The sequence below is a fragment of the Rhinatrema bivittatum genome, chromosome 11 (genome assembly GCF_901001135.1).
Source record: "Rhinatrema bivittatum chromosome 11, aRhiBiv1.1, whole genome shotgun sequence".
NCBI lineage: Eukaryota > Metazoa > Chordata > Amphibia > Gymnophiona > Rhinatrematidae > Rhinatrema > Rhinatrema bivittatum.
The window spans coordinates 66,564,849-66,577,476 of NC_042625.1; the positions used below are offsets into that span (position 1 = coordinate 66,564,849).

General features: G+C 42.7%; 1 protein-coding gene across 1 annotated transcript in view; it reads right to left on the reverse strand.

The window, feature by feature from the left end:
- The window catches only part of RSPH6A (radial spoke head 6 homolog A), a 39,187-nt gene that overhangs the window by 23,187 nt on the left and 3,372 nt on the right, over positions 1–12,628 (reverse strand). The gene's annotated exons all lie outside the window — the stretch shown is intronic.

Genomic DNA, 12,628 nt, shown 5'->3' on the forward strand with positions numbered 1-12,628 from the left:
TGAACTGCAATATAAATTTCTTAATATAAGAATCCAGAAAGCATGAGATGGTGGCTTGATCAGTTCTTGTTCATAATGTACTGGACAGGGCTTATAGATGGTCACCCCATTAAAAGGCATGCAGTTTATTTAATATTCTGTGGGTAGACCCAAAGGATGATTATATACCACTGCATGCTTCTGGATATTCCTTCCCAACTGTATTTGTTTCATTCTTCGGCTGACTTCCTTGTCATAGTCTGGGTGATTTCTCACAACTCCGGGTTGGAGTTTTTAATGATCCTCCTATCCACTTCTTCCCGGATTCATGCTCCATGGTATTCTTCCACATAGTTCATGATATATACAGGCACTTATGGAGAGTACAGGCCAAAGTTGGACCTCACTCACTTCCAAATTAAACGTTCAGCCTGAGATGCTCTTAAGAGGCTTCAGGAGTCAGTGGACCTTGCTGGGCACCACCCAGAATTGTTTTTTACATCAGGATGTATTGCTTGTTCCAGTAAATCCTTTCTTGGCAATATCCCTGTCACTGAGGATGGTAAAGAGATTTCACTGGTGACTGAAGATATCAAGAAAGTGGAGATGGGAGATGCTATTTCTTGTTGAGAAGCATCCCCAGATGAAAACTCAGAGCTGGATTTCACAATATACCCGACCATTGTTTGTTCAGCATACTCTTGATAGATTATGGGCTCTCAGGCATAAATGTTAACTTTAGGCAGAACTACTGAAAATCTTGTGTTGCCGGCACTAATTGCACATTCCATTTCTTGGATTCCACATAACAATCCATTCGCTGGAATGATGGGGAGCTGAAGTAGCTGGAATGAGATGACAAAGAGTCAGGTAATATTCCTTGCCCTCTCCTGGGAGAATCATAGGGGTGGTAGGTTATACGCCTTCTGGGCTTGATACCAGTCAGAGGCCTCCTAAGCAATGATCTACCTCGGATGCTCAAACTCTCAGCCTCCCGCACTTTAGGCCAGTGATGTTCTGCAGCTCTCTCAGGTGGTGTTGCTTCTTTTATAACCAACGCCTGTTCCTCTGCCTCCATTATATCACCCCAAGAGGGGGCTGACACCTCCTCTAGCACCTCCTTTCATTTTCAGGGAGGCCTGGTTTCACGTGCTCTGTTTCTTGTGCTGATGACTGTGCTTCTCTTACTGCCTCTGTAGCCTCCGTAGATTTTATTGGGAAAACCTCCAACAGTTTCTGAAATATGATTATAGCATTTCCCACGCTGGGAAAAGACTAGCACTTCTTTCAAGCTGCTGATTACCAATTATGTACTATGATCCCCACTACTGTCTGACACTTCAGAGGGGGACACGAATTGCTCCCGCTGGGCCACATAGTGTAATGCCACTACCAGCTGCTGACTTGAGATGGGTGCCGGGCAAGTGCTACTTGGCTTAGCCTCTTAGTACAGCAAGTAGGAGCAGCTGCAACATTGGAGGATCACCCGTTATGGATGCTGAAGAGTAAAACATTTGCGCGTTCTAAGGCCCCCATAGACTACCATCTTTGTAGGATATGTTTAATCCTCCCCTTCAGGATGAAGAAATTTGTGGCCTCACTCCCAGTTGATGATCCTTGACTGGTTGTGTGATTCTTTGACCCTCGGACCCCGATGACAGGCTGGGTCCTTTGCCTTCTGGGCACGGCAGCAGAGAGCTGCCTCCTGCCCTAGTCTTCAAGAACTTGGCCATGGTGGCATTGCTCTCCTTCCCCGCAGCAGGTGAAGAAAAAAATTGTTTTCAGCATTCGCTTTCACTCGCAGCCTTACAAGCAACTCACTTCGCTCTATTTCCTCACAGGCCACTCCATGTGCATGGTTTAGAACAGCATGGTGACATGCATACGTACTGTCGCTAGGCCTCTTGATGACATCATGCACCGATGTGCTGCCTTCCCCCATGTAAGGGTTTGGCACGCTCTCTCTTGTTGCTCACAGTTTCAGCGGGAATGGCGGCCATGTTTTGCAATTTCATGGTTTTTCTCCCAAACTCAGCACAAGTTGGTGCAGTCGAAAAACAGCAGTTTCCATATCCAAATCTTCCCAAGTCACTCCCTGCTCATTTCCTAGCCCCATGTTCCTGGGTGCCATTTTATGTAACCCCCACCTCAGTGTGCTTTATCCTGCATGGGTGGAGCCATAAAAGAATTTGTTTCTCTTTGGGGCTGGAAAGACTCACTAGCTAGCTCTTCCACATTCCTTCTTACTCCCAGGGCCAGATCTTTTGTAGGTGTGGCGTGGGGGGAGATATATTTCCAGGGCCCAATGTGACAGGGGTGACCCTTTAGCACATTTTGTCCATTGTGTTCTCTTGGGGAAGGTAAGTCCTTAAGGAGGGTGCAGTTAATATTAAAGAAATATTCTGAAGTCATTGGGATAGTATCCAAAATTAAAGTCTTTACTGTTTAAACAATGGTGAAGAATGACACAATAAAAAACTCAAACTGCAGAACCACAGAATTCTCTTGTTTTCTTTTCTTACAGTCTCTTCCCTCTGTCTGTGCAGGACTCACATATCAGGGCCAGGGAAACATCTTGGATTAGGTAAAGTGGAGCTTACAGGTGGATAGAGTCTCTAGACTGATCAAAAAACCCCTTCTAAGATGATAAAAATGTTAAAGAGACTATGGCACAAAGAGTAAATCTCTCTCTCCCCAGGGTGATGAAACTCTATGGATAAGTGTCCACAGTTATGTTTGACTTTCCTTACTCACAGTTAGCAGATCTTCTGGATCTCTTTGGTTCTTACAGTGTCTCTTTATTTCTCTTTTGATCCCTGGTGGAGGGAACCCCTTGAAGCTCTAAAAATGAGTATGCAGCTCTCTTTGCTTCAAACAGGAAGGAAGGGCAGCCAAAACTTCCTCCTGAATCTTGAAATCAAAGTCTTTTTGTCCCCAACTGAATTTAACACAGGAGTTTCTCCTCACAGTGGGTCACCACCACTTCAGGGGCAGGTCTTCCCTATCCCTGGGCATCACAGACACAAGATTTCCCAATCCCTGAGTCCAAGAAAGGCCCAGAGGCTCCTGCCACTTAAAATCTTAAATTCTGAAAATAGACCCAGAGGGAAAATCCCAACTAGCCAGTGAGTAGTCTGGAAGAGGAAATCCATCCCGACCCTGGTCAGGACTATCAGGCAGGGCTTGCCTGGCTCCTCTGACTGGGCCTGAAAAACAACTTATGAAAAGCTCATAACTACCTCTTAATTCTCAGCAAGCCTAAAGGGACTGCTTCCTGAGCTCTCTGTAGAGAGCTGCTATACAGACTCTCAGAGGGATGGCCATTCCAGACTGCTCAAAGGGAGGAGCTGCATTTGAATGGTAACCTCCCCCTCACACTAACCTGCATTTCTCTAGCTGAACTAGGTTTTACTGGTGACGTAACCGTAGGGTCTGTCACACATAAGGAGAACAAGTACGAATGCTGAAAGTAGAATGTGGGCATAAAAGTTTCTGGATGCAGAAATGGAGCCAGATTATGAAGATAAGAAGGTAGGACCAAGCTCTGGCAACTGACTGATCAAACTGCCTCAATATAAATACAAGTGTTGCACCAAGTCACTGGCTGCAGGAATTTCAGTAGCCGGAGCAGTAGAAGGTAAACAAACAAGGTGCTGGCATAAACTGTGAAAAATGGAAAGACCCCCGTAGATTCACTAATATGATTTTTGTAAGCAATATCAGTCCAGATGAGCAATCTGGCCCAGTCATTCTGATAAGCAGAGACAAAACATCTAAGGAACTGCTCTAGGTCTTGACTGGTCTTCTTTGGAAGGTCATTTGTTTGGGGATGGTATCCTGATGAAAATTGCAAGTTGATAACCAGATCTTTATAAAAGGTCTTCCTGAATATGGCAATGAATTGGGGACCTCAATCCAAGACCACAGCGGTTGGGATTCAATCAAAATGGACTATTTTCCTACTAAAGATGATGGCCATTTGAGAGGCTAAAGGCAGCTTAGAGATGGGAATGAAATGCTCCATTTGGGAAAAGTGGGCCACTACCACCAAGATGTCAGTATAGTCCATGGAAATCGGGAGGCCCGTGATGAAATCTGGGAGAGATGAGTCCATGGTACAGAAGGAATTGGAAGTGGGTGCAATTTATAGAAACATAGAAATGATGGCAGAAGAAGACCAATCGGCCCATCCAGTCTGCCCAGCAAGCCTCACACTTCCTTTTTTCTCATACTTATCTGCCTCTCCCGGCTCCCAGCAACCCCTGGCTCCACTTCCCTTCCATACCCACCACCAATGCAGAGAGCAGTGATGGAGCCGCATCCAAGCGAAACATCAAGCCCAACCAGCCAGGGGTAGCAACCGCCGATTTAGCACGAAGAACCTTGGACCTAGTACATACTGAACAGACCAAAACATAAGTTTTACAGTCCCTGCACTGGGAAGACCACCCTAAGACCTTGGAAATCAATTCAAACGTTTTCTTAATCTCTAGATGTCTGCAGAGTTTCTAATTATGCCCCTATTTTAAAACATCTGGGCAGCAAGTGTCTGGAACAAAGGTATGCCCAATAGGAACCCTTACGGTAGGTTCCTGGACTGAAAATTCCAGGTTAATTTTCTCCATCAGATCACTCTTCACTGTATTTTTGACAATCCTAGAGGCTAGTATAATAGGGCCTTTATCGCAAGATTTTCCTCAGAGAAAAACTTTCGTTTCAACGCATCAGCCTAATCAAACTTTGACCCAGGATGATAGGAGATAGTGAACTGAAAACAGATGAAGAACAAGGCCCACAGGAGTTCAACTGTTTCGCAGCTTTAATATAAAAGTAAATGTTTGTGATCTGTAAGGATTGTAGTGGAAAGTTGGCTCCTTCCAACAGGTGTTTCCACTCTTCCAAGGTCACTTAATGGCAAGAACTTTGCAGTTTCTCACATCATAGTTGTGTTCCATAGAAGAAAACTTTCAGGAGAGGTAACCACACGGGTGGAGCTGAGAATCTGGATCATTGCTTTGAGACAAGATTGCACCTGTGCCAACCTTGGAGGCATCTACTTCTAAGATGAAAAGCTTGGCTGGGTCAGGGTGAAGCAGGATTGAAGTTAATGTAAAGAGTTGCCTCAGCTTTTCAAAGGTCTGCTGAGCTTGAGGATTCCAAGAATTCTTTGGAATCTTACACATAAGAGCAGTAAGTGGAGCCATTATCTTAGAGAAGTTTTAAATGAAGCATTGATAATAGTTAGTAAAGCTCAAAAAATGTTGGCGCGCCTTGAGACCCACAGGTGTCAGCCAATTAAGAACTGCGGTTACCTTATACAGATCCATCTCAAACCATTCAGCCAAGATGACATATCCCAAAAAGTTAACTTGCTTCTGTTCAAACACACATTTCTCAAACTTGGTGTAAAACTGGTGTTGCTGAAGATGAGAAAGGACCTCTGCTACATTCTTCCTATGGGTTGCCAGGACTGGGGAGAAAATAAAGATGTCATCAAAATGGACCACTGTATACTGAGAGGAGGTCTCAAAAAATATCATTGATAGTGGGAGCATTACATAGTCCAAAGGGTATGACTCTGTACTCATAGTGCCCATCCCTAGTATTGAAGGCAGTCTTCCACTCATCACCTTGTCAGAGCCAAATGAGGTTGCAGGCCCCCCCACAAATCCAGCTTGGTAAAAACCTGGGAACCCTGGTGACTAGCAAAGAGTTCAGAGATTAGCAGTAGAGGATAATGATTCTTAACTCTGATCTTAATGCAGCCCTGATAACATTGGTCTACAGCCAAAATGCTTCAGAAGTGAATGTAGTCAAACTTTATTAAATCTGGATCACTGAGAACGAAAATGATACTTAAAATTGTTGCTTGGCTTTAGTTTTCAAGATATGCTACTCAGTCAGTATATACGACCTTTGATTTGGGAATTGCGGAGGATAAGTGAGTTATGAAGGGAAAGGATCTCAGATTAAATAAGAAATGACTGTTGAATCAAGGAAGATATTGTTAACACCCTTTCTCATCAGGCTGGGTCTGATGGAGAGCTTTGTCAAGGCCATGGACAAAATTAAAACAGCTTTCAAATACCTCACTAGTAAATCTCCAAGTGTGAGGCAGTGCCCCTATTTTCCCCCTTAAACCAGTGCAGGACAAGGCAGGGGGCCTGGTCCCCTTTAATTCCCCTTGTGAGAGAGAGAGTTCTGTGGGCAGGGCCCAACAGAGGAGGAACAAAAGCTGGGACCCAGGTGGGTTAATCAGAACAGGCCCAGGTCTCCAGGAAGAAGTCAGCTCCTGTAGAATATTGCTGTCCAAACACTGAGCTGAGACGAAGCTGAATTGGGAGTATTTAAGTACACTGTTCTAAAGTGAAGACAATCTACTGTTGTGTGATTGTGAAGCTATAACAAAGAGAAATGTTTTAAGAAAGGCTGGAGTCAGACTTTACTCTTGATGCCTTGGGAGTGTCTCAGCTTCCTTTTTGCTAAAAACATCTGCAAAAGCATGGTACAGCATTGGAAAGCATGTGTTATTTCTACTACTGAGGCCATTAGAGTGGAAGCTGTAGATCTCGGGTTTGAAATGTAAAGAAGAAGAGACCAGACAATCTGTCCTGAATGCCAGTCAATGAATGGGTTATGTAACTAAAACCATGGTAACCCTAGAAGAACTGTAAAGGAAGATGATTCAAGGACCTAGATTGAAATGGTTTCCGAGTGCCACATACCTACTAGAAAATTCAGGTCTACTGTGATCTGTTGATGCCCCTCCTTGGTTCAGGGGCTGACCATCAGGACATGCTAGAGAGATAAAGTTCCTGGATGGAATAAACGAAAGTTTTATGGAGCAATTGGTTCAGAAATCGATGAAAGAGGGAGAAATTTTAGATCTAATTCTCAGTGGAGCACAGGATTTGGTGAAAGAGGTAACGGTGGTGGGCCTGCTTGGCAATAGTGATCATAACATGATCAAATTTGAATTAATGACTGGAAGGGGGACAGTAAGTAAATCCATGGCTCTAGCGCTAAACTTTCAAAAGGGAAACTTTGATAAAATGAGAAAAACTGAAAAAATGAGAAAAACTGAAAGGAGCAGCTACAAATGTAAAAAGTGGCATGGATATTGTTAAAAAATACCATCCTAGAAGCACAGTCCAGATGTATTCCACACATTAAGAGAGGTGGAAAGAAGGCAAATGATTACCGGCATGGTTAAAAGGTGAGGTGAAAGAGGCTATTAAGCCAAAAGATCTTCACTCAAAAATTGGAAGAAGTATCCAATAGAAGAAAATAGAATAAAGCATAAGCGTTGGCAAGTTAAATGTAAGACATTGATAAGTCAGGCTAAGAGAGAATTTGAAAAGAAGTTGGCCGAAGAGGCAAAAACTCACAGTAAAAACTTTTTAAAATACATCTGAAGCAGAAAGCCTGTGAGGGAGTCAGTTGGACCATTAGATGATCGAGGGGTTAAAGGGGCACTTAGAGAAGATAAGGCCATTGTGAAAAGATTAAACAATGTCTTTGCTTTGGTGTTTACTGAAAAGGATGTTGGGGAGATACTCATTCTGGAGAAGGTTTTCATGGGTAATGATTCAGATGAACTGAATCAAATCACGGTGAACCTAGAAGATGTGGTAGGCCTGATTGACCTGGACCGGATGGTATATACCCCAGGGTTCTGAAGGAACTCAAAAATGAACTTTCAGAACTATTAGTTAAAATTTGTAACCTATCATTAAAATCATCCATTGAACCTGAAGACTGGAGGGAGGCTAATGTAACCCCAAGATTTAAAAAGGGCTCCAGGGGTGATCCAGGAAACTACAGACCAGTAAGCCTGATTTTAGTGCCAGGAAAAATAGTGGAAAGTGTTCTAAAGATCAAAATCACAGAACATATAGAAAGACATAGTTTAATGGAACAAAGTCAGCATTGCTTTACCCAAGGCAAGTCTTGCCTCACACATCTGCTTCACTTTTTTGAAGGAGTTAATAAACATGTGGATGAAGGAGAACTGGTAGATATAGTGTATTTGGATTTTCAGAAGGCATTTGACAAAGTTCCTGATGAGAGGCTTCTAGGGAAAGTAAAAAGTCATGGGATAGGTGGCAATGTCCTTTCGTGGATTACAAACTGGTTAAAAGACTGGAAACAGAGGAAAAGGGTAAACAGTGGAGTGCCTCAAGGATCTGTACTAGGACCCATGCTTTTCAATATATTTGTAAATAATCTGGAAAGGAATATGACGAATGAGGCAATCAAATTTGCAGATGATACAAAATAATTCAGAGTAGTTAAATCACAAGCAGATTGTGATAAATTGAGGGAGGACCTTGTGAGCCTGAAAAATTGAGTATCCAAATGGCAGATGAAATTTAATGTGGATAAGTGCAAGGAATTGCATACAGGGAAAAATAATCCATGCTGTAGTTACACGATGTTTGATTCTATCTTAGGAGTTACCACCCAGAAAAGAGATCTAGGCGTCATAGTGGATAACACATTGAAATCGTCGGCCCAATGTGCTGTGGTGATCAAAAAAGCAAATGGAATGTTAGGAATTATTAGGAAGGGAATGGTGAATAAAACAGAGGATGTCATAATGCCTCTGTATCGCTCCATGGTGAGACCGCACTTTGAATATTGTGTGCAATTCTGGTCACCGCATCTCAAAAAGGATATAGCTGCACTGCAGAAAGTGCAGAGAAGAGCGACCAAAATGATAAGGGGCATGGAACAGCTGCCCTATGAGGAAAGGCTAAAGAAGTTAGGGCTGTTCAGTTTGGAGAAGACACGACTGAGCGGGGCAGGGGCGGATTGGCCTATCGGGGGATCGGGCATCCCCCGGTGGGCCGGTCGCGCTAGTCACGTGGTCTGCTGAGTGTGGCCGTGACAGAGCCGCGCTCGGCAGACCACGTGGCATCTCCTGGGCCGGCCTGGGCAGCGAATCCCCGTGCCGGTCTTTAACGGGAATCCGCCGCTGGAGGGGGGATATTATAGAAGTCTACAAAATCATGAAAGGACTTGAACAAGTTAAGATAAATCAGTTATTTACTTTCTTGGATAACAGAAGGACCAGGGGGCACTCCATGAAGTTAGCAAGTAGCTCATTTAAAACAAATCAAAATTCTTTTTCACTCAGCGCATAGTTACGCTCTGGAATTAGCTCCTAGAGGAAAAATCCATAAACTGCTATTAATAACTTGAGAGGGAGAGAGAGATAGACTATTTGTAAGGCCCTCATAGTAGTCAAGCATTTATATCTCTATAGGAGGTCCAGCTAATACATCGAGGTGAGGTATTCGGGGTGGTTTAGGGGCCAGTTTTACATGCAGAGTGCGATTACAAACTGCACAGTACACCTCGGTGAAGATTTGAAGTAATTTGAAGTGAGGAAAGTCTCACAAAGATGATATTTCTACAATGTTCTTTCATCCTAGCTTGATGGACTCTGTAACAGGGTACCATCAAGCTAGGCCCAGATAAAGTAGAAATCTCCCCAGAGGCTCTCTCTCTCTCACTCTACTTCACTCTTCTTCTCTTCCTCGCCCAGAAATGGCCAAAATGCAATTTGCAAAATTTATCGTGAATTGTGTTACGGCCATTTTGAGCATACTGCACAGCTTAACGCCAGGAAAAAAGGTATAGTTATTTCTGGCACTAAAATCGAGCACTAGCATGCGTTATTCTATCACACGGTGCGCTATTGTCCCTCATTGTAATTAATCCCACCCAAACCCTTCCTTAATCCCACCCCTTCCAAAAATTTGCATTTGCGCAGTGCGATAGTACTATTATCACATGCGTTATGACGTTAACACATGCATAACGCATTTTGATGAATGACCCTAAATGTTAGACCCCAGGGCCATAATTCTCTGCTTCTTTTCCAGAAATAATTTCTTGCGGGTTTGGGTTTCTCTAATCAGATCTGGAAATACTCATAATCTATGTCCCAAGAATGTTTGTTGCCTTAAATGCAGGGATAAATGCAAAATCCATTGCAAATCTGATTTGCAGGCATATTCTATAAAAAGAGTAGCATTGTCCTGAATAGTTACAGCAGAAACTGATTTCTCCAAAAACTATTAAGTCAAAGGAGGTAGCAGTTGGTTTTCCAATAGCAGCTTCATCAGCAGAAGCCTTCTTAGAGTCCAAAAGGTAATTGATCTTAGTAATCACAGGAATTGTTTCTTTGGAAACTTTAAGGAAATCCAAATAAAATCGTTTAAACATCTTCAAAAGCGCCACCATGGGACACCTTGGAAAATTAAGGAATCTGAGATTAAACCTTTTAGCTTGATTACCAAGATTCTCAATCTTCCAGAAAAGAGTTCTCTCAAGGTTACTGAGACAAAGGAAAGTTTATAGAGACTCTTCTTCTGAGTTAGACTAGCCGCAGAACATGCCCTGGCTCTAGCAAAACCTCTGTTGTAAGGAAGGGAGCTTCAATGAAATGGGTTTGCTTCACAAACCTTTAGGTACAAATATAGCCTCAAAGCAAGACTCTTTGGAATATTTATTTATTTATTTATTTAACATTTTTATATACCGACCTTCATGAAAAAAATTCATATCAGATCGGTTTAGATGTAACAAGGGGAATAACATAATCAACCATTTAACAAGAGGCGAAAGTTACATATATGACTATATTAAAAAAAACCAAAAACAACTAAACACCTAACAATAACTAAAGGAATTTCTGCTTCACCATCAGAAAGTCGTCTCATCAGCTGAAGGCAGAGAATATTGACATATAAGGTTCCACACATAGTATAAATAGTAGTAGTGGTGTCATATATTTTAAAAAAACAAAACCTTTGCCTCTATCATCTGGATTGGGGTAGCAGAAAGACAAGGATTAGATCTTTAAGTTTGTCCCATAAGCCTTAGAACAAACCATTGATCAATTTTGTAGCCACCATCTGAACCAACTCTAACCATTAATATCCTTTTGAAGGTGTGGTCCCCAGAATTGTACACAGTACTCCAAATGATCACGTTATCCATATAACTTTATCCTTAATTGGCTATATTCAACTTATAGCCAATTAAGTGAGAAAAAAACCCACACACTCCTGGTCCAGCAAGTTCAATTCCTCGTCCCTATGCTATAAATAAGATGGCTCTGACAGCAATGCTAGATGCCGCTGGGAGTACCAATCCTGGTGGTCTTTGAGGTTTCAGGGTAGGGCAGAAGGGTGTAGATAGGGGTTGCAAATGGGTATAGGAGGTAGTGGGTAGAGTTTAGGAGGCGGCCAAAAGCCAGCCTGGGTTTCTAAAATTGGGGGAAGTAGACAGGGAACGGGGCCTCAGGCCATTATGGTTCACAACTTATTTCTCTTCTTGGGGGAGTGAGGTTTGGAGAAAATTCAGCATTATGACCCGACCTTATTGTTACTTATTTTGGAGGGTGGGGCAGCGGGGCCTGCTGACGCACAAGGTTTTCTTGTTTATTTTTAATATAGCTGATTAAGACTAAAAATATGCAGGCACATGACCCAAACAACTTTAAAACAGCTTTGGCCAGAGAGCGCTGATACTCAGCACTATCTGGCTAGGTTTAAGCCCCACGCAGGAACAGCCCCATCCCACCTCCTTTTTTTTATCTGGATAATAGCTTACTCAGCTAAAACGTATTTGGTCAGTGGGGGGGGGGGGCGGGGGGGGCACATATTTAAACCCCATATTTGTCTGGCTACGTTCCAATTAAACAAAGCTGCCCTCAAAAATGTTCCAACTGCACCGCCAGAATGCCTCTCTCCAGTTTACAGTAAAGTACCCACATAACTGGGTGGGACGCATACTATTACACACACATTTGAGCCCCGGGTTATTTTCTAACAGCCAGTTATGAGTATAAAGCCCAGTATTATGTATGTAAATGGCTCTGAAAATTCAAGCCTACCTGCAGAGTGTTAGGCTAGGGGAATGTGCATAGCATCTGTAGAATGTAAAGGGACAGTGTAGGTAAGGGAAGGGGTCCCCTCACAACACATGCATAGTATTAGGAAGAAGCATCACCTGCATAGTACATGCCACTTTGGCCAAAATCAAGCATATATGTGGTCAATATTCAAAAGACTTGTCTGGGTAGCTTTTCAAGATTTCAATATTTCTCCTGCTGCCCAGCTACATTTTGTCCATGTAACTCATTACCCAGTCAAAATTAACCAGGTAAAAAGAAGCAGCTCTGGAGGCGTTCCAGGGGGAAGGGCTTCACTTTAGTCAATGAATATTAATAGTCAACGCTAATTAGCTACAATGAGCCTGGGAAATCTGAAGAAAAAAAAACAACTGTTTTAAAGTTAGCCAGGTAATTTTAGCCAAGACAAGGAGGAGAGTAACATGTGCAGATTTCATTTTCAAATCTACACATGCTATTTTCAATGAAAAACGTACCCACACAATAGGCAAGCACAAATGTTCACAAGTACTTTGTATCTATACCAAGCTAAAAGCAAATGTGTATTTTTGCTTTGGAAATTGGTGCAAGGTCTGCAGGTAAAAAGTATCACAGACTTTACATCTTGAACAAATCAGATTTTATTATCTTTCCTTCCTTACAATTCCTCATCTGCTGCAGGGGGAGGAGCTATGTGAGATGACAATGGTACGTGAGCCATCAGATGGGGAGCAGCATTTTGGT